The sequence below is a fragment of the Podarcis muralis genome, chromosome 1 (genome assembly GCF_964188315.1).
Source record: "Podarcis muralis chromosome 1, rPodMur119.hap1.1, whole genome shotgun sequence".
Lineage (NCBI taxonomy): Eukaryota > Metazoa > Chordata > Lepidosauria > Squamata > Lacertidae > Podarcis > Podarcis muralis.
The window spans coordinates 19196622-19221478 of record NC_135655.1 but is presented as its reverse complement, the minus strand read 5'-3'; the positions used below and the strand labels follow the sequence as shown (position 1 = coordinate 19221478).

The window sequence follows — 24857 nt, the reverse complement described above, 5'->3', positions numbered from 1 at the left end:
TGAAGGGAAATGCTGACCTTATATCCCTTCCCGGCTCTTGCCACCAGGTGCAGTGAGTTACCAATTGGCCTCACCTGTGCGGCCACGCCTTGCCTCTTCAGAACAAACTTAGGAAGGCCCCAGTCCTGGTCACAGGGCCTGGCTCCTGCACGCACCCCTGACAATTTGTACATCTGTGTACTGCACACTGTTTATGTCCCACCCCCTCATGGCACATTCAGGAGTGCTCTTTAATTAAACTTGGACATACACCTAAAAACGTAACACCTGAAGAAGTTTCCTTGCCAGGGAAAATGGTTTCATAATAAGTTTTATTGTTTCTCTTTGTTTCTTTCCCCCTTTTTGTTCTTTTCTAATTGATACTATAAAAACAAGAGGTTTAGTTTAGTTTATGGTTTGTTTGTTTTTGTTTAAGAAAAGCATTTCACTTCCTTTGTTCACGCACTGCTCCCCTTTGGGGAGCCTCAAGAGAAGGATATAAATCGTTCAAGCAAATATTTGGTGTGTGCTGTGGCTTCCTAAAAATAACTTGCTACTTTTTACTACTGTAAAAATAGCCTTCTCCCTAGTAGATCTGGCTTGTCATCTCCAACAGTGAGATTGCTGGGCATCTGGAATCAATGGAAAGCCCTTTTACTCACAACAGGTAGGGATTCTCTTTTCGAGGGGGGCGGGATATATTACGATCTTTCATAAGGTCAAGAAACTCCCATGGGAGGGAGCAGAATAAAGTGGTGTTGCGCAATATGTGTCATAAGGACTGTCTGCCGAGCTAAATCTCAAGCTCCCACAAAGTCACTAAGGAGTAAGAGGTCCCTCCACAATCCTAGTACAGCATGTATGTGTATGTGAGACTGAGTGAGTGAGTGATGTCAGTCTTACAACATGTGTGGGCTTCGAAGCACAACACACGAGTTTCAAAGCAGGCCCTAAAGATTCATGGGTCTATAATGCATAGTACCAAGGTTGCAGGTTCGATTCCCATATGGGACAGCTGCATATTCCTGCACTGCAGGGGGGTGGACTGGATGATCCTCAGGGTCCCTTCCAAGTCTACAATTCTATGATTCTATATGCACAAATCAAGGAGGCCAGATGGATGGATGGATGGATGGATGGATCCATTCATTCATTCCTTTTGCAAGATTTATATGCTGCTTGATTGAAATAAAACCTCATAGCAGTTTACCAAAAAAAATAAAGATATAAAATTAAACCAAGTTAAAAACAACTACTTATTCAAAACTCATAAAATCTGGCAATAAGATTTTTTTTAAAAAAACCCAGATTAAAAGACATGTCAACATTCTACATTTCTGAATGGGCTTGCCTAAACAAAAAAATGTTTCTAGCAGGCACTGAAAAGAGTACATCCCTGATGGCAATAGCCAGGGAGCTCCAAAATGCAGGTGCTGCCACACTAAAAGATGGAGAGAGTATTATACAACACCTCTAGCGGTGCCAGTTTGGCAGATCAAAGTCGCCCGGTGGGGTAAGGAGACCTCACAAGTAAGCTGGTCCCAAGCTGGTTAGAGCTTTAGAAGCTAATCATGCTAAACTTGGCCTGGTAGCAAACTGGCAGCCAGTACAAGGTCTCTGAGCAGAGGTGTTATGTACAGACAGGGTCTGTCTCCTATCTGCAATTGTGCTGCAGCATTCTGTACTAAATTCAGATTCCTGTTCCAGGCTGCTCTTTTTGGATTCCACCTATACAGAAGGCAGGTTGCTGGCTGCATGCTTCATCATGCAGACACACACACACACACACACACACACACACACACACACACACACCACCTCCCTGCACACAGAAAGTAGCATGTCAGGGCTAAGTTAGACTCCTTCCCTGTTTATATGCCATTTTTCTGTGCTCAGGTCATTAATTTTCTTAGGGGACAATATTCAAATAACCTTCCTGCAGGGTGCAGGCCTACCAGAGCTGTACCACATGATTATATGGTTTAAATCTCAACCTGACTGTGCACAACCGAGGCTGCATTTCTACATGCAAGGAATGATGTTTCTGCTTCTTCGTGAGTGAAATCATGTGTGGGCGCCCCACCAGGATCATCTGCCACTGTAGCACTTGTGCAATTGGCTCACGGGGCAAGAATTAAGAGAAGGGCAAAGTGGTGGAGCGCAGGCTTTGAGTGCAAAAAAAGATCCCAGGTTTAGTCCTGAGCATCTCTGGGTAGGTCTGAGACCCTGGAGAGCCACTGCCGGCCGGCGTAGATAAGAACGATCTAAATGGACCGATGCTCTGACTCAGTAAGCAGGTATCCAACATATCTCTGCCATTCAGATATGACCAGAACAAGGCGGAGTGGATCCAGCCATGGGGAAGAAGTAGCTGCACCTTTCTGGTAACATATGCATTGGATCTCATGCAACACAATTGGCTCGTTACGCATATGAATTGAGAAGACTTTATCTTTGCAGCATTTGGCACATGCTCAGTACACACCCGGTTTGAAGAAACAACTGCATTCATGACAAAAGTGCTAAGCTAACAGGAGAATTAAGCTTGTTTATGTGCATCAAAGTTACCACTTTGTACCGCTCCAGCTCTGCTCTGGATTGTGTGTGGCAGAAACCACTTTTGGTTTACTTTTTAAAAAAGCAAAAACAAAAATAAAATTTAAAAAACCCTGCAGCCAGGGTGTGGGTGTGCTTGTTTTCTATGGCCAGGCTGCACGGCCTTATTGATCAGGATTCCCATCCCCAGTTTTAAAACCCTATGGACGGTAAAGGACCCCTGGACGGTTAAGTCCAGTCAAAGGTGACTATAGGGCTGTGGCACTCATCTTGCTTTCAGGCTGAGGGAGCTGGTGTTTGTCACAGACAGCTTTCCAGGTCATGTGGCCAGCATGACTAAACTGCTTCTGGCACAATGGAACACCGTGACGAAAACCAGAGCACACGGAAACACCATTTACCTTCCCACCACAGTGGTACCTATTTATCTACTTGCACTGGTGTGCTTTCGAGCTGCTAGGTTGGCAGGAGCTGGGACAGAGCAATAGGAGCTCACCCCGTTGCAGGGATTTGAACCGCCAACCTTCTGATCAGCAAGCCCAAGAGGCTCAGTGGTGTAGACCACAGCGCCACCTGCGTCCTATGAATGTAGAAGGCAGCCACCTTCAGCCTGAAGCTGGTCATGCGTTGGCTAGGGAGAAAACATGGGCAGCTGTAGGTCCTGAATGCCCGAACAGGAATTAACAGCTCATGCCTTCTAGGTACAATTCACATTAATCGACAAACATACGGTTCAGTTTCTGTCTCTCTGCATCTCTCCTTTAGGTCTTCTTGTCATTTTACCTCGATCCCCGGAGAGAAGCTGAAAACCCAGTATGGGTTGGGGGGTCCTTGAGAACTTTTGTGTTACACTCATGGCTTATTCCAGCTGCTCCTTGTCTCAAAGGAAACATTGATTGATAGACCCAAGGCCCACCCAGTGACAAGAGAGGCCCAGCGTCAAGGCTTCTCTTGCATTCCTTTTTCGTTCCTTTTGGGGGGGAGGAGGAGAGGGGGAGGAGGGAGACATTACAGCAGGGTTGACTTGCCATATGCTGTCGGAGAGATGAGGAATCTTGGAGGCTTGATAGCCTTAATCCCCACCGCAGAAGTGTATAAAATTTCACAGCTTAGCTGCCAGAAAAGCCAAGACCACACCAGGAAAGCCGTCTGCATACAAGAAGATACCTGCCAGGTCTTGTCTGCCAGAGCCTGGACTAATGATGAATACACAATGTCCCAATCAATCAAACTGGATTTGTCTTTGCCCCAGGTCTAGGTGAGGTCTGGTATGAGGTGACCATAACTGTCAAGCATGCAGTAGTCGTGGCCAAGAAAATGACTGCATATTTATGCATTTTCTCAAAGTGAGGGTGAATAAATGTCTTTATTTCTGAACCAAACTGCCTCACGGCACACCAAGTACACTACACAGGCCCCCTGTATACATGTGTATTCAGTTTATACCAAGATATCACCATCTTCATTTCTTGGTACATGCTTTATATGCAGGTACAGTCTGTGCTTAAATATTCATATATACATACGTACACATTCCTTTGTCTCTCTTTCCCCAATGTGTTCTTGTTCGGAGCTTTGCATATGATTTTAATACGGCCACTTGGAATATGATCACATTAAGAACTGAGAAACACACCACTCTAGCAGAACCAAACCACAACACTACACACACACACTTGTGTGTGTGTGTGTGTGTGTGTGTGTGTGTGTGAACTGCAGGAAGAATGAGCTTCATTGTATCGGTATTAATTCTCCATCACTATTACACTCTGTGGGATAAATTGGCAATGATCACATTTCGAAAAAGGCTTATTTGCATGGGAAACCACAATGGCTCTCAATGAAGTGGGACAGGGAGCTCAAAAGCAGAGCCCATGTGTTGTGTAGTATCTGTGTTTCTCTCATAGATTCTACCAGCTACTGTGGTGGTCAAGCATAATAATCCTACTCCCCAGTCCAGAGTTCAGTGTGCACCATTATGCAACAAGAAGGCTCTTGTTCATAAAACATTCCCCATTCACTTCTGTGGGATGGGCAGCTGTGACCTCCCTTTGCCTTCCAGGCAGTATTACTTGAATGAGAATCAACAGGAAGTTCTTCTGCTTTGCCGTCTATTTTATTTTTGTTCTAGCCAATGGCAAGTACAGACCCATGCAAGTTCAACAGAGCTCCATCCCTCCAGCAAACCAGTTGATTGGGACATGCTTCCTCTAATGCAGGGATGAGGGAGCAGATGTTGTTGGATACTGCCTCCTATCACCTCCAGCCAACATGGTCAGTGGTGAGAGAAAGTGGGAGTTGTCACCCAAGATCTGGATGGCCAGAGGTCCCCCACTGCTGCTTTAATAATAATAGAAATAATAATTTTATTATTTGTACCCCGCCCATCTGACTGAGTTGCCCCAGCCACTCTGGGTGGCTTCCAGCATATACACTAAAACCTCAAACATTAAAAACTTCCCTGTACAGAGCTGCCTTCAGGTGTCTTCTAAAAATCAAATAGTTGTCTATCTGTTTGACATCTGATGGGAGGGAGTTTCACAGGGGTGAGCTTCACTATTAGTAGTAGTGGTAGTAGTAGTAGTAGTAGTAATAATATACTGCCCTATACCCGCAGGCCTCAGGACGGTTCACAGGATAAAATCACAATATAAAAATACAAAATACGTAATCAAAACAAAAACAAAAATAACCTAATAACCCTCCTTCCCCCAACACATTTTAAAAGGGCATTGGATGTCAATCAACCAAAGGCCTGGTTAAAGAGGAACATTTTTGCCTGGCACCTAAAGGTGTATAATGAAGGCACCAGGAGAACTTCCCTGGGGAGAGCATTTCACAAATGGGGAGCCACTGCAGAGAAGGCCCATTCTAGTGTGGCCACCCTGTGGACCTCTCATGGAGGAGGCACACAAAGAAGAGCTTCACTACCTCTGCCTGGTTTCCTATAACCTCACTTCTCACAGTGAGGGAACTGACAGAAGGCCCTTGGAGCTGCACCTCAGTGTCTGGGCTAGACGCTGGGGGTGGAGATGCTCCTTTGGGTATACAAGGCTGAGGCTGTTCAGGGCTTTAAAGGTCAGCACCAACACTTTCCTGCATTGTTTTATCATCCATTTGTGGTGGGGTGGAGATAGGAATGGCTTGCACACACACCTACCATGAGATGTTCATCAAAATGTCGTTTTCATTCTACAGACTTCCAGCGTTTCACTTGGAAATAATTCAGTGAGGCCTTCCCTCCTCCTCCTCACTCACCCATGTTCATAATTTTGCTGATGGTAGCAACATTTTTTGTGTCTTCAAAATCCATACAGATGTTTTAGCTGAGAAAGAGCCTCCAAATTCCCTTCAAATTTCATATCCAATGAAGGGAGAAGTGAAGTGAAGAGATTTATCCTGATGCCTTGGCAAGGCGGAATGGGGGGTCTCGTATAACACGGGAGACCCACAGAGCTGCACTGTCCTGTTTCCCACCATCATTAATTGCAGGAAACAGGACAAGGTATGGAGCTGTCCAGTTACATTACCGGTTGTGGGGACCCTCTTTCTCATGGATGAAACCACACATTTCTGGACTGAATTCCATCCGTCACAGCAGTCCATGGCAACTTGTGTTGCCTCTGTAATTTCACCTAAAGTGAAAACCCAAAGCGAGTTTCAGGGTTGCTCCTCAGGCCAACTATCTGAGGAAATCCAAGAGAAACCAAAGGAGTCAAAATAAGAGTAATGAAATATCTTAGCTTCTGTTTCTAGGTTGGGACAAGCTGCTAGGAGTGCAGAAGAGGAGAACCAACCCTGTGTCCGATGTGGCTTTTAGAGTCAGAGTTCACAATGTAGAAACATTTAAGAACATAAGAAGAGCCTACTGGAAAGGCCATAGCTCAGTGGTAGGGTAGCTGCTTTGCATACAAAAGGTCCCAGGTTCAATCCCCTGCTTTTCCAGGTTGGGCTGGAAGAGACCGCCTGTCTGAACCTCTAGAGAGCCATAACCAGTCATTGCAAACAGTGCTGATGTCAAGGAGCTGTCGGATGAGCCCAGGTCATCCATAGGGCAGGAAAGCACAGGAGACACGGAATGCAACCAGCATTTTATTAACAGAAAATAACAACTCAGCAGAGTTACTCAGACTCGACTCAATCAGCTCGAGGCATTGCTGAAACTGACCACTGGCCCTGCCCTTCTTCCTCTAGCGTCTCCCTCTGAATCCCTCCCAAGCAGACAAATGCTGCATCAAGAGGGTGGGCTCCTCCTCTGGACCAGTCTGGTCCATTGCTCAGCAACGTGCAGGACTCTCCTCAAGCAGGGTGTCAGAGGAGGAGGAGCCAGCAAGACTGGGACTCTCCTGCTGCCGTGTAGCAAGGGCAATCTCTGACTCCTCCCTGTCTGGGTCTGCTCTCACACTGTGGCTCTCAATCTCGAACCCTGTCCTGGAAGGGCCTCCTTCGCCTGACCCCCCCCTTGATCGCTCAACCCCTCTGCTTCTACACCCTTGTGCAAATTAATTGAAACAAACAATGTAGTTTGTTGTACAAAACTCACATATACATGTACAAAACACATCTACGTACATTAGTAATGGATATGACCTCCGCTGTTTTTAAGCAGCATTTGAGCACAGCTTGGCATGGAGTCTACTAGTTTCAAACAGTCACTGTTGATTTTCAGATCCCTGTACCACACTTGAATCAGTGCCTGAATGAGCTTCTCCATAGTCGTATAGTCTACAGAATGGAGACGACTTTTGCATTTAGTCCACAAATTCTCAATGGGATTTACGTCCGGGGAATTCCATGGCCAATCAAGTACCTGTATTTGCTGCTCTGTCATGAATTTCTTCATCACTTTCGATGTGTGACGGGGGGCTAGGTCCTGCTGCAATAATCCAGTACCGTCAGGATACCTCTTTTCCAGCTCTGGAATAACTCTTTCGTAGAACCACAATATATTGTGGTGAACGCATCATTCCTTCTATTGGCTGCAGGCTTCTGACACCATAATGATCAACTGACTTTTCGTGTTTGTTTTGAGAACAGGCTTACGAGCAAGATAGAAAACATGCTTTGTTTCAATTAATTTGCACAAGGATGTAGCATCTCCCAGCTTGTCTCTTCCCCAGATTGCTCCTCAGTGTCTCAAATCCACAATCTGGGGGCTAAGTTGCCGTCTTCTGTGTCCTCCCTGGGGAGGGGGGCTCTTAGGCGAGTGGCTTCCCCCACTCTTCCTCATCCAGCCAGTCCATGACCCTGATCTGTATGGTCCAATGACCTGAGTGCGGACCCCCAACATGTGTTATTCATACTTTCTCTGAATCTGGAGATTTCATGGAGCCTTCATGACTAATAGATAAATCCTCCTCCGTGGATCTGTCTAATTCTCCTTTAAATCCATCTAAGTTTCTGGCCATTACCACATTTTGAGGTGGTTATAGAATCTGGATCTTGTCCAGTTGGTAAAAAGGTAAAGGTAAAGGGACCCCTGACCATTAGGTCTAGTTGTGACCGACTCTGGAGTTGCAGCGCTCATCTCGCTCCATTGGCTGAGGGAGCTGGCGTACAGCTTCGGGGTCATGTGGCCAGCATGACTAAGCCGCTTCTGGCGAACCAGAGCAGCGCACGGAAACGCCGTTTACCTTCCTGCCGGAGCAGTACCTATTTATCTACTTACTTTGACGTGCTTTCGAACTGCTAGGTTGGCAGGAGCAGGGACCGAGCAATGGGAACTCACCCTATTGCGGGGATTCAAACCACCGACCTTCTGATCGTCAAGTCCTAGGCTCTGTGGATTAACCCACAGCACAAATACTGCTTTATCGTGTTTGTTGTTTCTCCTAGCAGCTGGATTATATAAGATAATAATAATTTTAAGAGCCTGGGTTATGAATGTTACTTTATAGCAGGAAGCTGTATGGAGGCTCCTTGGTGCCTCCCATTCTCCAGGAGCTTTGAATTCTGAGTATCATTCCAAAGGGAATTTCCCACAATTAAAATCAAGTCCTGGCCAGCCTAAGGTGGTGCCGGTCAGAGCTAGTAGTGCTGTGTGTGTCTTTTGCAAACGTGTGTCACAATGGTAATTGGAGACTGGAACGGCACAGCGATTGCAGGCAGCCATTTGCGGGGGCTTTTGGCTGAGCGAAACTACCCAGATTAGAGGCAGGGCTGCTCACCGTTGATTGCAGTCCTATATGCACTCACATGGGAGCAAATCCCAGCGAACTCAGTGAAGCTGACATCTGAGTAGACTTGCACAGGACTGTGCTGTAAGGTTGCAGGCCAATGCCCTTTTGAGATTAAGGGTTCGTGCACACTTCCCTTGATTTCATCCATTTGTCTTGGGATTTCTAGTTTTTTGTTTTGTCCCACCGCTTTCCCCAGGGGAAAACTGTGGTTTACTGCTGAATCAGGACAAACATCAACCTGCAGAAAACCTGAATGGCGTTTGTTCTGATTCAGTGGTAAACAGCAGGTTTTCCCGGGAAAAGCGGCTTGATGATGGAAGAACTTATTGGATCCATGCCTAGAAATCACAAACAGGAGCATGGATCAGCCCTAAATCTCATTGAACTCAATGGGACTTACTTCTGAGCAGACATATGTAGCCTTGTGCTGCAGTTGTTGATAGAAAAGAGGCAGATAAATATGAAATAATGGCAAATTGTGAATGCATATGGAGGAGGAATGCAAGCACTCCTAATTTCAGAGTTCAGTGTGTGGAGGAAAATATTTCAGGGTGGCAGGGGGATGACTTGCAAACAGGTTTAAAGCCTGTTGTTCAATATATTAAAGATCAAAATGCAAAAGAACATGTTGTATGCTAAGAGCATCTGTTATGGTTATATTTTTTTAAGCATCTCACAATTAATTAGGCAACATCACTCAAAAGAATCCCTTTTTGGGAGCAAAAGGATTTGTGCCTTTAACATGCATACCTAGTACATAGGCTCCTGTAACTGCTTATAGTCAATAGTTATGAGTGTAAAGAATAAGTAAGTTGGTTCAAAAAACAGGAATAGGATGCAATTTTACATTTTGGTATTGAGTACGGTGGGGGAGAATTTTCACAGTGTGTTTGTGTGTTTCAGAAAATCCCCAGCCAGATTAAAAGGCTACTCCTTCATTTAGTAAATATTACATTGCCAAAGTGCAGTACATATTAAGAACATTGGTGGTGGTTATTTTCTGTGTTTCATCATAACCACAGAGGGATGCACACGTTATACATTTAATGCATATTCAGTGCACGTTTATTTTTCTTATTCTTTTTTTTTCATAAAATTGATACACTACTTGATTGCTTTAAAAAAAAACAACCAAAAAAACCTCAAAGTGGTTTACCAAAAGATAAAGCAAGAAAATTGAGAAAAATTCACAGCCATACTTTAAAACATATCGAAGCTAAAATACTATAAAACATATTAAAATCACCACAGCTTTCTAAGCATTTGGGAGGCTTGTCTAAACAGGAATATTTTTAGCAGGCGCTGAAAAGAGTGCAGTGAAGGAGCCTTGCCTGATATCAATAGGCAGGGAGTTCCAAAGTGCAGGTGCTGCCACACTAAACAACCAAGTTCTTACAAATGCAAATGGCTATTATGTGATGCCTGTAGCGGTGTCAGTTCCACCAATTGAAGCGGTCAAGTGGGGGTAAGGTGATCTTGTCGGTAAACTGGTTCCAAATTCTTAAGGGCTTTATATGCCCTTAGTAACACCTTGAACTTAGCCCAATAGCAAATCGGCAACCAGTGTGGATCTCTGAGCGCAGGTGTTACATGCAGGCAAGGCCTCGCTCCTGCCGTCAATCGTGCTGCGGCGTTCTGCACTAACTGCAGCTTCCAGAACATGTGCAAGGGAACCCACTTTGCAAGAGTCCTGTCTTGAAGGAATCAATGCAAGAGCTACTGTGACAAGGCTTCCCTGGTCCAGGAAAGGCTGTACCTGTCAAACTAGCTGCAGTTGGTAAAAGGCAGTTCTAGCCACTGAGGCTACTTGAGCCTGCAGGGACAGAGCTAGATGTGGAACTACTTCCACACCACAAACCTGCTCCTTCAGGGAGAGGTCAACGCCATCCAGGCTGGGCAAGTAGCGCCATAATGCCTCTGTCTTGCCAAGGTTCAAGCTCAGCTTGTTTTTCTCCATCCATTTCACCATCCAGGCAATGGCACCTCACCCCGAAACTCCTAATGGCTTCTTGTAGGTATTCAATAGCACCAGAGAGAAGATGGTCCCCTGCGACCCCCTATAATGTAGCTGCCAGGGGACCAATGCTTGCTCTCAGGAAGGTATGACTGGAACCATTGTCATACAGTGCCCCCTATTCCCACCTTTTTTCTGCAGAAGGAGAATCACACAGGATCACAACAACCCTAATAATAATAATAATAATAATAATAATAATAATAATAATAATAATTTATTTAAATATACGCTGCCCATCTGGCTTGGTTTCCCCAGCCACTCTGGGTGGCTCCCAACAGAATGTTAAAAATGCGATAAAACATCAGACATTAAAAACTTCCCTAAACAGGGCTGCCTTCAGATGTCTTCTAAAAGTCAGATAGTTGTTTATCTCCCTGACATCTGATGGGAGAGCGCCACCACCAAGAAGGCCCTCTGTCTGGTTCCCTGTATCCTCACTTCTTGCAGTGAAGGAACCGCCAGAAGGCCCTTGGCGCTGGACCTCGGTCTCCTGGCTGAATGATGGAGGTGGAGATGCTCCTTCAGGTATACTGGGCCGAGGCCATTTAGGGCTTTAAAGGTCAGCACCAACACTATGAATTGTGCTCAGAAACGTAAATGGCCACCATGCTTTCGTGATACAAAATGGGAAGGTGGCACCCGGGAAGATGGCATCCTGAATTTTGGCTTTGGTGTGTTGGGGGCTATGCCCATGCCCCTTTCGTGGATCGAGTTTAAGAATATCTGAAGTTGTGAGAAAAAAAGTCTAAGGAAAGAGCTAAGACTGTTTCTGTGTGCCAAAGGAACCTGTCTCGGCCTAGTCCTCCCTCCACAGAGGAGTCTTAAATTGACTCCTTCTCCTTGCGCATTTCCATGTTTAACAAACGGACTGTTTTGTCGACCTTGTTTGCATGCCGCTTCCGTTCCTCTCAATGAAAGAATAAACTCCGCATGCCTAAGTATTAAGGAGAGGACAGACGCTCAAGGTAAAATCTGTCTGGCCATATATTGTTCCGCGGAGTTCATGGGCGGATGTGCGAGGGATCATGCATGATGGAAGAGCTCGTAATAGGCTGGTTGACTTTGTATGAGGACGTTGGCCCTAACACGATGCTAATAGAAGCATTCTCATAATAAAATCCTAATTGTGTGAGTGATATGGAGGCACCCGCTCTATCTACCATCTCCCTGCTTCCAAGCCGCTGTGATGCTCTCTCATAGGAACAATATAGGAGTGACCATATCAGATGACCCCTGCTACATGTTACCGGTACTCATAAATCCTAATCTGGCAAATTCAATCTCTCTTGGCACAAGAAGGACATTTTAAATCTAGATGCTTCAATCCTGGTTCTCGGCGAGAAAAGTATTAAAGCAGCGCTGATACAGCTATCAGATCAAACACACTTTCCATGACTTTGCCTGGGATGGATTAAAATGTAGGTCCTTGTGATCAAAGGGCAGGGAATGAAAGCAATACACTTGTCTGTGTCCTCTTCTTCTTCTTGCATTGACTCAACAGACTTGCTGCCTCTCTCTCCCCCCCCCCCACCTCCCCTTTTCGACAGAGTGCAGGAATCTTAACACTCCATTTGGGGCTGCAGGTGATGTTTCCTAAACTACCTGTATTATGTAAATGACCTGCTAAAACAACTGAAGCGTCTGATCATTTTCAGGCTGAAAATGGAACAATCAAAACTATAGAAGCCGAGAAGCAGAGCAGTTCCCTGCAATTATCTGTTTTGAAGCAATGCATTGATTTGACGTTCTTAAGAAGCCACAGATGTCTGATTTCATAATATAATTTGTAGAAGTTAATAAAGAGGCGAGTTAAACAGTTGCCGACACACATCACGTTTACATGTGTTCAAAAGAACTTTCTTTAAAAAAGAAGAAAAAAACACTTTCCAAATCTTACCCAACAGATTTGCGGTGTCATTATTCTTATTATCTAAAAGCCTATCCATTTTCACGGAGGGTGGTTGATGCTGAGGGATGGAAAGTTCTTGTCCTTTCACCAACTCTAGTGCCTTGCTTTCTTCCTGCTCCCTGTCAATCTATCACTGAATGAGGCCATCGCCTCCTGAAGAGAAAAGGCCAGGACCAGATTTGTTCTTCCAGACTTGGCGCATCCTTCTTGCACTTGATTTGCAGTCCTTGCACTTTCCTGCAGAGGGAGCCCCTGGCAGTCATCCCAGCCTCTGTCTGCTACACTCTATGCTAGATTTTGTTTCTTACCTGCATGATAGTTTAACAGAAATTTGGGGAATGTTTGTGTTGCTCATCTGAATGTTCAAAGCACTTTACAGGGAAGTGAGAGACAGGTGAAAAATACGAGGAGGGGGGGGGTCACAGAGATGAATGTGCCAGCCACATCCCATCACTATTCTTGCCACTGTCCCTGGGTTAGAGGACAGTAATCTGAAGTAGGGAGAATTGTTGTTGTTGTTGTTTAGTCATTTAGTCATGTTCGACTCTTTGTGACCCCATGGACCAGAAAACGCCAGGCACTCCTGTCTTCCACTGCCTCCCGCAGTTTGGTCAGACTCATGTTTGTAGCTTCAAGAACACTGTCCAATCATCTCGTCCTCTGTCGTCCCCTTCTCCTTGTGCCCTCAATCTTACCCAACATCAGGGTCTTTTCCAGGGAGTCTTCTCTTCTCATGAGGTGGCCAAAGTATTGGAGCCTCAGCTTCAGGATCTGTCCTTCCAGTGAGCACTCAGGGCTTCCTTCAGAATGGATAGGTTTGATCTTCTTGCAGTCCATGGGACTCTCAAGAGTCTCCTCCAGCACCATAATTCAAAAGCATCAATTCTTCGGCGATCAGCCTTCTTTATGGTCCAGCTCTCACTTCCATACATCACTACTGGGAAAACCATAGCTTTAACTATATGGGCCTTTGTTGGCAAGGTGATGTCTCTGCTTTTTAGAGGACAGTAATCTGAAGTAGGGGGAATTTAGTACTCATTAATGTTAGAATCTTGAATTGCCACAGTTCTAAAATGCACACGGATTCTCTTGGAGAAACTTTGGCCCAGAGGGGGCTCCGATTTGGAGCCAGCTTGCAGGGTGGTCACTGCCATGACCATGGGAGGGATCCATTTTCCCTGGGATCTTGTGGGGCTTCCTTCCGTTGCATGGCCCGGTGAGATTCTGGGGAGGAGTGAGAAGGCCCAGGCCCAGACTCGGTCCCTCTTGCCTCATGGCTAGATTTCCCAGCTCTCACTTCATTTTAGAGTCTTCCACTGATGGAGCTGGTGGCCACTGGTTTACAGGGCTGGGAAGGAATTTTACTCTTGACCACACCTGGCCTTTGAGTGGGAAGTTTTTGCCTTTTTCTCAGCGGTTAGCCAGTGACTGTGAGGGGGTCTCCTACAGAGCTATTTGTCACAGCTTGGAAACAAATGACATTGGGTGGGATCTAAACATAATGGGGACCCTCTTAAAGGGTCTTCAGGAGGTGCAACAGCTCCTGGCCCAGGTCAGGGTGGACAGGGTCCAGCTCCACTCAACTCAGGTCACTGGTGGGATTCCAGTTGCATGGTGTGTTGGGCCTCGTATGCTTTTCAACTCCCATAACATTCCCCAGTAGGTGTGCTGGGATGGTGTATCAGGCTTCAGATCAGAAGTTTTATGGGATAACTAGCCCTGACCCAATGCCATGTGAATGGCCAGGGATGTTGGGAGTTGCAGTTCAGCAACACCTGGTTCCCCACTCCTTCTACACCGTCTCTTTGTTACTATTGTGATGAATTATCATCAGTGCTTTTTTTCTGGGGGTACTTAAAGGTACCCAGTACCAGGACCTCTTTTTTTCAAATGTTAAAAGTGTGCCACTTACTGTAACAACTTCATAGTGAGTACTGACACATTTTTTTCTTTTTTAAAAAAGCACTGATTATCATCAACAACAACATCATTCTAGCATTTCAAAGCTTTGTTTTGTGTGATAAACTTTGTACTTTAGTCAAGAAAGAAAGGTATCCAGTTATCAATTTGCCCTATAAAAACTGAGCAAAAAATGTGTTTCTTTCTCCACCCCACCCCACCCCCCGCTTGCGAAACGTTGGCAAGTCAGAGAGTTTCCATGAATGCATTTGATACTTCAGAATTAGTCATCTCAGACTTTTCATTAGGATATCTTCATCTACATTACTGAGACCAGTCTCTATGGCACCATTTCCTAATTATTTGGCTTTCCCCTGGAGGTGTTTAGCATAAGGAAAGGCTTCTCTTGCTACATCTTCTGTCACATGACTGTTCATCACTCCCCACAATGATATGAATAAATGGCACTCAGCTGGCCTTTGGACATGGCACTGAGATAAAAACCTCACTTGCTGATCTTCTTTTCAGTTTTTTGTGTTTTTTTAAGCATACACACAGAGAGTGTTCGTGTTTAAAGAACAGGCTTGGCAAAATTGTCACCATTCTTTGACACTACTGCCCATGTTATGTTAACAAGAAAATGGGTGCTCACTCTTATGCAGGAAGGATTCAAGTGTATGCCAGAAATTTAGGTTAGATTAAAGTGTTTTGGTGCCCTGCTGCAACCAGGGTGTTGCTGTTTTTTAGTGGTACTTTGGTTCCCGAATGGCTTAGTTGACAAACAAATCAGCTCCCGAACACCGCAAACCCGAATTCGGAAGCCGAATGTCCATTTCGGCTGTTGGCATTGTTTCCGGGGCCAAGTCAGCCAATCAGAAGCCGCGTCCTGGTTTCGAACGTTTTGGAAGTCGAATGGACTTCCAGAATGGATTGAGTTCGAGAACCAAGGCACCACTGTATAAACACTCCGGAACCAGATTAGGATGGGGTGCATGCCTGCCCACCCTTTGAGCCTTCAAGTGTTCAGGTGAATGAGTGAACACACCCAAAGGTTGAGAGACCCTTGTGAGGATGGAAGGTGCTGGGTGCACATGCTATGTCACCATGTCAGGGCAAAGTGGGTTCTCTGGATCGCAAACCATCAGCAGTGTGAATCTTTCTGCCATGCTGGATGTTCTCCCTAGAGCCAGGCAGAAGGAAGCTTTGGCCCTTTGGGTGCTGTTTCACACCAATTAACAATCCCTGTTCTCTGGAAATCATAGCCCTGTGAGGGAAATCTTGAGGTAACTCCTTCCACAGGGAAGCTATTATTGATCACGGCTACAAGGAAATTTCAGCTTCAGAGGTGTATTGTTCCCCCCCTCCCCATTTCCTCCACACAACAACCATGTAAGGTACCTTAGGCTGAGAGACTGTGACTGGCCCAAGGTCACCCAGTGAGCTTCATGACTGAGCAGGGTTTTGAACCCAGGTCTCCCAGGTCCTAGTCCAACATCTCACCACTACACCCTGCTGGTTCACAGCATGGGATTATTGCCACTATCAAAAAGGCATTTTAAAAAGCTTCTGACAAATTAATGGGGGACAGGTCTACCAAAGTCTCACCAGTGATTACGTGGAAACTTCAGGTTCAGAGGCAGGAAACATGATAACCATAGAATTCTGGAAATGGAAGGGAACTTGGATGTCATTTATTTCCCACCTTTCTTCATTGTAAGATGTGCAGTGCAGGATTCAGCTATGGCATTCCTGACTAGATACCCCCCATCCAATTCCCAGAATATATTAACAATCAATCCAACCTTCCCAAGGAACTCTGGGAATCACGGCTCTGTGAGGAGAATAGGGGTTTCCTAACAACTCTCAGCATCCTTAACAAACTACAGTTCCCATGATTCTTTGTGCGGCGGGGTAGCCATGATTGCTGAAGCGGTACAAGAGTCCTTTAAATGTGGCCTGAGAGACATTCGTTTACTTCTGGGGACAGTGGACTTATGCCTCTATACACCGAGTACATAATATATCACAAAACAGGGAGTGTACATCACTTGCTTGTTGACAGGAAAACAGCGGCCTCGTGTATTTCCTTAAGGGGCTGCCTTTCCCAAAGGATAAGCTGAGTGTTGGCATCTGGCAAGTTGCAGCTTTGTCCTAGATAAAATAAATACGTTTAGCTTTTTTTCACTGAAGCGGCTGCCCAAAGTGTTGTGAAACCAGTCAGGGAGTGAGTGACGGGTGTGGCTTTTGGAGGCTGGAGAGGGCATCTTAATTCTGAGGTAATCTTCCTCAGGGTTACTTTGCTAACGCAACGTGATTGAAGTTGGTGGTGACGACGATCTGCGGGTACTAAAATGTGCCTCCCACACATGGGAAGCTGGCAGTGGACACAAGTTCAGAACAGTCCGAATTTTTCCGAGCTGATTCAGAAGACACGTCTCCCTCTTCCCCATCCCCACCCTGACTCTCCCTGTTTCACGTAGAGTTGTAGACAATCTGGAAAAGATTTTGGCTGTGTACACACTACCCTTTACTTCGGCTCCTGTGTGGTGTTTGGCGTTATGTACAGATGGCATTAGCCACGTGTGGCTGCACACGCCCTACACCTTTGAAGTGCATTTCTTCCCCTCAGTGTGTACATAACCTAAGACAGTGGTTTTCAACCAGGGTGCTGTGGCACCCTGGGGTGCCTTGAATAATGGTCAGGGATGCCGCGGGCAACACTGGCCTGTGCGCCTCTTTCCTTCCCTCCCTCCTCTGATGCCCTCTCACATCTCAGCATCCCAAACGCTTGCACGGCTGTTTGTTGAAGCCCTGGCTACAAGCTCTGCAGGTGAATGGTGCCTCTGGGGCAGGCCAGGGGGTGCTTCCTAGGCCCCTGTGGGGCAGTGTGAGAAGTCAATTCTCTTTGGGGCAGAGGGGGCAGCTCAGAGACAAGGGGCGGCACTTGTGGCTGCCCAGAGGAGTCCCAAGGAGAGGGGAGAAGAGAGGAGGCTGAGGGAACACTTCACAAGGGATAGTGTGTATGAAAAGGGATGAGGGGCTGCCAGCTCTGCAGGGGGGTGACATAACTGGGCTCCTCAGCCCCACAGGGTTGCCGCAGAAAGAATGTAGTTGCTCAAAGGAGCTGAGGACTCAAAATGGTTGAAAACCTCTGGCCTAAGAGACTGAATGTGGGGTGGTTGGGGAATGTGGGGCAAAGACAGACACACACACAGAGAGAGTCTTTAAATATGATATAATTAGCACACACACCTTACTGAAACTCCTTGGGTTCTTTATTTTTGGCATTGCAATTTTTAAGTGCAAGTTTTAAACTGTTTTGAATATTGTATTTTAAATTGTTGTGTCCCACCCAGTTACCTTAGGGTGAAAGACAGGTAGACAGAACTCACCAGAACTGAGTTCTGGCACCTCTCAGGTGGGCACCATCTCCATTATAAGAGAACAAGGGAGGCATTCATGGTGAGTTCCAGCACCTCTTTTTCTAGAAAAATAGCACCGATCCATCATCACGTGGCAAATTAGTGTTGTATCCAGCACTGCCTTTCTATTTGCGCAATAGACTTCCACTTGTGTACTGGAACTCACCCCTCCTCTCCTCTGCAGCCCCCCATCCTCACATTGCATCAAAATCTGCTCCTGAGGCTTTGGAGGGTCCATCGCAGCAGATTTTAGAAGGATGTGGGGAAAGGAGAGGAAGGACAAGTCCTGGTGTGCTTTTGAAAGGCCACTCATGTCGTGTTGAATACAAGCCTTCGTCTTTTTCCCTCCAAACCCTCACAATTAACCGGGAGAGGACTGGCGAAGGGGGTATTCGGATACTGTTTCAGCTTCACAAATGTACGTTTTATGAAAAAGCAAAGTGAAACCATCTCTCGTGCCCTCAGAAAGAAGTGGCTTGGAAAAAGTATCTCTTTTTCTTTTCCCTTTCTTTTCATGTTTCCACCCAGCACCACTGGCAAGTCAGGCCATCTTGGACAGCGGTAATTTTCAGTCAGAGGATTGCCTTGAAAGCCGGAAAAGCCACAGAGTTAATAGGAACCAGGCGGAGAAAGTGAAGGCTAGACCAAGGAATCCATAGGCAGAACCTTCCAGAAAAGAAAAGAAAAAGGCTCAGCTGTGGGAGGTCTGGCTGAGTCACGCATGGCCACAGATTGGCCTGGCACCTTCAGAGCAGAGGATCAGATCAAGGACTTGGCATATGGATCGCAGCCTGAGTTTTCGAACTCCTCACACGCTTTTGTAGATTTTCATCTATGCTGGTACTTTCTGCCAATAGAGTCTGACTCTGCTAAGGATATATATATATATATATATATATATATATATATATATATATATATATATATATCAGTCCCTCCATGTGGAAGTCCCTCATAAATATCATGGGAATTAATTTGTGCATGTCCCTGTTCCTTGCCAAGGCACAGCTATGCATGATGCATCTTTATGCTTCCCGAGTCTATATAGTGTGTAAATCAGTCACTGTGGACTGATACGAGCAACCCATTGGGGAGTGCTACTAGAAGGAATAGCGAAGGAAGACATGCTTTGAAATGAGGGGAAGGACCCAGGTACAACTGCATTAACTTAACAAACACAGGCCTGGAGATAATGCTAGCAGCGAGGCAGACCGAGGATGGGAAGAAGCAGGTACAGGGGAGAAGGTTTCCGTATTTGCCGCCTGGCGTGAGGGAGCTGTTGACAGATATCCCGAATTAAGCGCCGCAGATAGAACGGGGGAGAGAGTAAAAGAAAGAAAAACATGCCCGGAAAGTTGCTGTAATTTATTAGCGCATTGAAGAAGCCCTTCACATTTAATCAGTCGCAGCTGTGTCACATTTGATCTATTCTTAGAAATGGATCTCATTAGGGATTATATTCCCCCCACCAGCACCTCCTTCCTTCACACAGGGCTAAGCAATGAGGGAGTAGCGTACAGGGTTTCTGGACCCCACACGCAATTGCTTTTGGATCACAGCCCATACGGATCACGCTCCATGCCGCTGAGGGTTAGGGGACGCAACTTGTGGGCCTAGAGTCTAGTTTCATGGGGATGGCAAGGAGGGGAGAAGCGGCAGGAATGGGGTTGTGGAAGAGACAAGGGGTAGTGGTGGAAAGAGAGAGGGAAGGGGTAGAACCACTCATCCTTGGCTCTGCTCCTTGCCTATTTCCGACTCTTGCCCTATCCACTGCTAGCAAGTGGACAACCTCCATTTCCTCATTTCCCATGAGGAAATGTGGTCCTCTCTCGAGGAAAGATGGTCCACCTCTAATGTCCCACCTTTGTCCAGGGCTGTGTACACACCATACATTTGAAGCACATTTCCACTTTAAAAAAAATAAATCATGGGATTTGTAGTTTACTGCAGCTATAACTAAGGCAGCATTTTTTCATCTCCGCCAAGCTAAGCAGTTGGTCCCTTACCTTTCTCATCCTGACCTAGCCACTGTGATCTATGCGATGATCACCTCCAGGCTTGATTATTGTAACTCACTCCACATGGGGCTGCCCTTGAGACTGGCCCAGAAACTCCAGCGGGTGCAGAATGCTGTGGCGAGACTCCTTACATGGTCCTCACCGCGGGATCTCATTCACCTGGTACTATACCAGCTACACTGGCTCCCGGTGGAGTACAGGATCAGGTTTAAGGTGCTGGTTTTAACCTTTAAAGCCCTATATGGCCTAGGACCCTCGTACCTACAGGACTGCCTCTCCTGGTATGTCCCACGGAGGACCTTATGGTCTTCAAATAAAAACATCTTGGAGATCCCGGGCCACAGGGAGGTTAGGCTGGCCTCGACCAGAGCCAGGGCTTTTTTGGATGTGGCCCCAATCTGGTGGAATGCTCTGTCACAAGAGACAAGGGCCCCGCGGGACTTGATATCTTTCCGCAGGGCATGCAAGACGGAGCTGTTCTGCTGGGCCTTTGGCCAAGGCACAGTCTGACCCCCCCTCTCTCCTTCTGAAATCCTCATAGAACTCTAACCCAATGGTTGCCATTGATTTGATTCTGAATTGATTTTAGAATGTATTTTAATTAATTGACTGTGTGATTTTATGTACACTGTGCTATTTTAACTGGTTGTTTAGCCGCTCTGAGCTCTGTTAGCTGCTCTGAGGGCGGGATACAAATAAAATTTTACTACTGCTACTACTACTACTACTACCACTGCCAGACCCTATAGTTCCCAGGATTTTCTTGGGTGGAGGGAGAAATGTGTTTTACATGCATAGTGTGTATGCAGTCGAGGTCTGAAATGGATTTGGAAATTTGGGCTGCAAATGAATCCCTTCGGGCCTCTCTTCCTCACATTGTCTCTCAAAAGCAAGTGGGGAAAGCAAAGAGGACTTCATGTACCATCTGAAGTCTCCCATAGGATCTCAGGCCCTGATGCATCCAGGACAGCTGGGTGGTGTACTACTACTACTAATAATAATCATAATAATAATGCAGTCTGCTATGTAGACTACCCAACCCATCCAGGTCTGATTACCCATCCCCACCAGACATGATCATGCATCCAACATAGTCTGAATGATGTACCTTGTGCATTTTATACATGCCTCAATTAGTGCATCCAAACTCAAATATTCAGTGAGTGGATCTAGTCCTTATTCACAGCCTCATTCTTCTTCAGTGGCCAGCAATGTAGAACAAACATGTCCTATGAGTCCCTCACCTGTTGCCCTTCAATTGGATAGAAGATGACCTCACCAACCTACTCAGAGCTGTCATGAGAAGGAGAAAGTCTCAGGAACGTGGGCTCAGCACTAGCTACACCTTTCTTACCATCTCCCTCGCTAGAGCAGTAGCATATTCCTGTGCTCTGCCCTACTCTGGCTCACCATTTGGCGTTGTTCCTTAGAACCACTTCGCTTAGATCTCTTTGCTTAGCAGTGGCTGGATTAAGTATGCAGTGACATGGAGAACGAGTGCTGTTTTGAGGGTGCGGGGGTGAAGCCAGTGAATGCTAAACTAAACCATTTAATCATGCTTGCCATATGGAATAGAGGGTTTATGCTTACATAGGTTGAGAATAAAACAAACAAAGGGTACCTGCAGATGTTTTCAATTAACACGTAATAGATAAGACCAAGCGCAGGAGTCTTTCTTCCCTCCCTCCTTCCTTCCTTCCTTTTCTTTTTTCTTTCTACACAGTTTCACTTCTTGAGAAACGCAACAGGAGCAAGACAGGAAGCCGGAAGGTTGACCATCTCCTCTCTGCCATACTTTAAGAAGAAGACCAGCAATAAAAGGAACATTCTAGGTAATCTTTCGCTTTGGCAACTGATAGATTCCCCCCCCCCTGCCCCACTCCACCAAGTGCATTTGGGAAACCCAAATTTGCAAGTCTGCAGAAACTAAAGTTATTCAATTGTTTGTTTTTGATGCTTGTTTCATAACCAGAAAGGCTTTCCCCAAAAGAATGCTGTGGTTTCATTTAAGGACAAACTAACAAGGCTTTCTGCCAAACGTCTGAAAAGTGATGTGATCTAGAGGGTAGAAGCAGTGAGAACAGGGGAGGTCCAACAGCTGCCTCTCTGTGTGCTTGCCTTCCCCAAATGCCCTTTTCTAGTTTGCGTCCCCAGAGACAACTTTGCTATGGCTGCATAGGGGGCACCCAAGAGGGCAAGTGTCCATGCAAGGAGCTTGCCCCCCATTTCTGAACTGCTGTCATTAACATGTGCTCTTATTTGTCTTTCTTGCCCATCTAGAAATATAATTTGCCCCTTCTGTACTCCACCAATTGTTCTTTTTCCTGGTGCTGCCATTGTATGGCTGCAAATTCTACAACACAAAACAGAAATTTCTAAATAAATAAATAAATGTGTTGTCATCACACCAGTCTGACTGTATTACAAGAACCACAAATTTAAGCACCTTATAGCAGTGTTTCCAGCTGTTTTTGGACTACAACTCCCATCATCCCTAGCTAGCAAGACCAGTGGTCAGGGATGATGGGAATTGTAGTTTAAAAACAGCTGGAGGCCCAAGGTTGGGAAACACTGCCTTATAGCACACTTACTTGGGAACAGGCTCCATTGAATGCAATGAATTCGCTTCTGAATGGGATTGTGGCTGCAGCTTTGCAGGGATATATTGGTAATTCGTTTGATGGAGCTGTATTAATGGGACTTTGAAGATACTGTTTCTCATTGACAGAAAAGATTTGAGAACCTCTGGCAAGTAGGGAATAATAGAGTTGAATGAACTTGGCATCTTGGCTTGCCCTGCCTTGCCACAGTGTTTCAAGGAGACACATGAAAGCACTGTATATATTGAACATGAGGCTCAGTTTTCCTTTTCTTTTTTTATTTGCGAAAGACAAAGGGCTACAATACTGTTTTGTTTAAGAATTTTGTTGTTGTTTAGTCGTGTCCGACTCTTCATGACCCCATGGACCAGAGCACGCCAGGCACTCCTGTCTTCCACTGCCTCCTGCAGTTTGGTCAAACTCACGTTTGTAGCTTCGAGAACACTGTCCAACCATCTCATCCTCTGTCGTCCTCTTCTCCTTGTGCCCTCCATCTTTCCCAACATCAGGGTCTTTTCCAGGGAGTCTTCTCTTCTCATGAGGTGGCCAAAGTATTGGAGACTCAGCTTCAGGATCTGTCCTTCCAGTGAGCACTCAAGGCTGATTTCCTTCAGAATGGATAGGTTTGATCTTCTTGCAGTCCATGGGACTCTCAAGAACCTCATCCAGCACCATAATTCAATAGCATCAATTCTTCGGCAATCAGCCTTCTTTATGGTCCAGCTCTCACTTCCATACATCACTACTGGGAAAACCAGGGGAAACAATATGTAAAGGATGGATATGATGAGGCACTCGAAAGCTCGTGTCAGGTTAATCTGGAGGGGGGAAATCATCACAAGTTGGATAACTTTTCTGAGCCAGTCCAAAGGTTCAGAAACATCTTCCCATCTGCACTTAGGCTGTGTTTGCACTCATTGTATTTCCAGTGCTGGGTTTTTAATCCAAGTCCTTACACCCTTCCTAATTTGTCTCTAGCCAAGGTGTGAACACCTTTCCATAGAAAATATGTCCCCTCTCCGTCAACACTCCCTGATCAATTGAAGCTTAGCTGGTGGGAACAGCTGGTGGAAGAGGGGAGAGAGAGAAAGAGAGCTGTGAAACACCCCAGAAAAACAACAACTTCACTATGCCGTAATGTGAACACACCCTGAATTTGGAGCTCCTTTCTCTGGGGTGATGCTTCTGCACTGAGTTGGGGATGGTTTGATTCAGTTTTCAAGGGCAATACCCAAGGTTAGAAGGAGAGAACCCGCCTCCTATTGAACCTCTGCCAAGGGGGGCGGTTCTTCCTACCCTCAGATTTTCACTTGCACCTTCTTTCTACACATGCCCATGCATCCTAATGAAGTAATTTAGTTCCATTAAAAATATAGGAGCTAGTAAATGCAACAGTCCCTTCACTAGGTGTGGGCTTTTATCTCCCCACCCCAGTTTTAGCCATATAAGCAACATGTTGATCTAACTGCATTTGGGGATTAAGTGTCAGCAATTCTTCTCTGGCTCAGATGTTAATCCAAGGAGGGAAAGAATTTGCGGGTTTACAAAGCTTGCCTCTCCATCCCGCCGCACAAGAGATTTTCAATCCCTCGGACTACTGTGTAAAATAAAGTTTTCCAGAGATACAGTAAGAGTAAGAAATTAAATAATAATCTTGCTGACAATAAGCAATCCAGCATTAAGCCCCAGTTTGCTCAGATTAGCATGCAAAGGGGGAAGGTTCAGGTGCCTTTCACAATAGCAAAATCCTATTAATGGCACCAGAGAGGCAGGGGGACTTCACCAGATAACTAAATCCATTGATCTCTAATCCTCTGGGCCTTTCTGACTCTGGAAGAGTTGCTTGCGTGGCTTCGGTCCAGGACCAACACACTGCCAAAAAACACTTAGTTCTTCGGCAGCCAACAAAAAGCGCCACTCTGCATGTGGGAACAGCATAAAAAGCGGAGGGGCGGGGGGAAGAGAGAGAAAGAAAATGGTGTTTTGAGTTTAGCCTGACGAACATCAGCACGGAGCGCGGGCTGATGCTAAAATGAAATGGCAGACATTTTAACCATACCTTTGAAGCGGGACAGGGGATATGGAGAGGGGACACATGTGTGCGCTAATTAAAAGAGACTTGGGTGGCACGTCAGGCTTCCTCCGCTGTAAGTTTCCTCTCAAGAGTGCCGGTTCAAAACCATCCTGAGGGAAGACATTACTATTCATGTGCATTTCTTGCAGGCTTAAGACATTCAAAAGGATACGCCGTGGAAGGTAGATGCATTTTACCTTCTGT

At 45.9% G+C, this 24857-nt stretch overlaps 1 long non-coding RNA gene across 3 annotated transcripts in view; it reads left to right on the top strand.

Annotated features, from left to right (window-relative positions):
* The first annotated feature begins 556 nt into the window (after window positions 1–556).
* Window positions 557–24857, top strand: part of LOC144327311 (uncharacterized) — a 79834-nt gene continuing 55533 nt past the window's right edge. For all 3 annotated transcript variants that reach the window (XR_013392382.1, XR_013392386.1, XR_013392378.1), the window contains exons 1-2: window positions 557–646; window positions 21703–21811. This is a non-coding gene — a long non-coding RNA (uncharacterized LOC144327311). The remainder of the gene's footprint in view (window positions 647–21702; window positions 21812–24857) is intronic.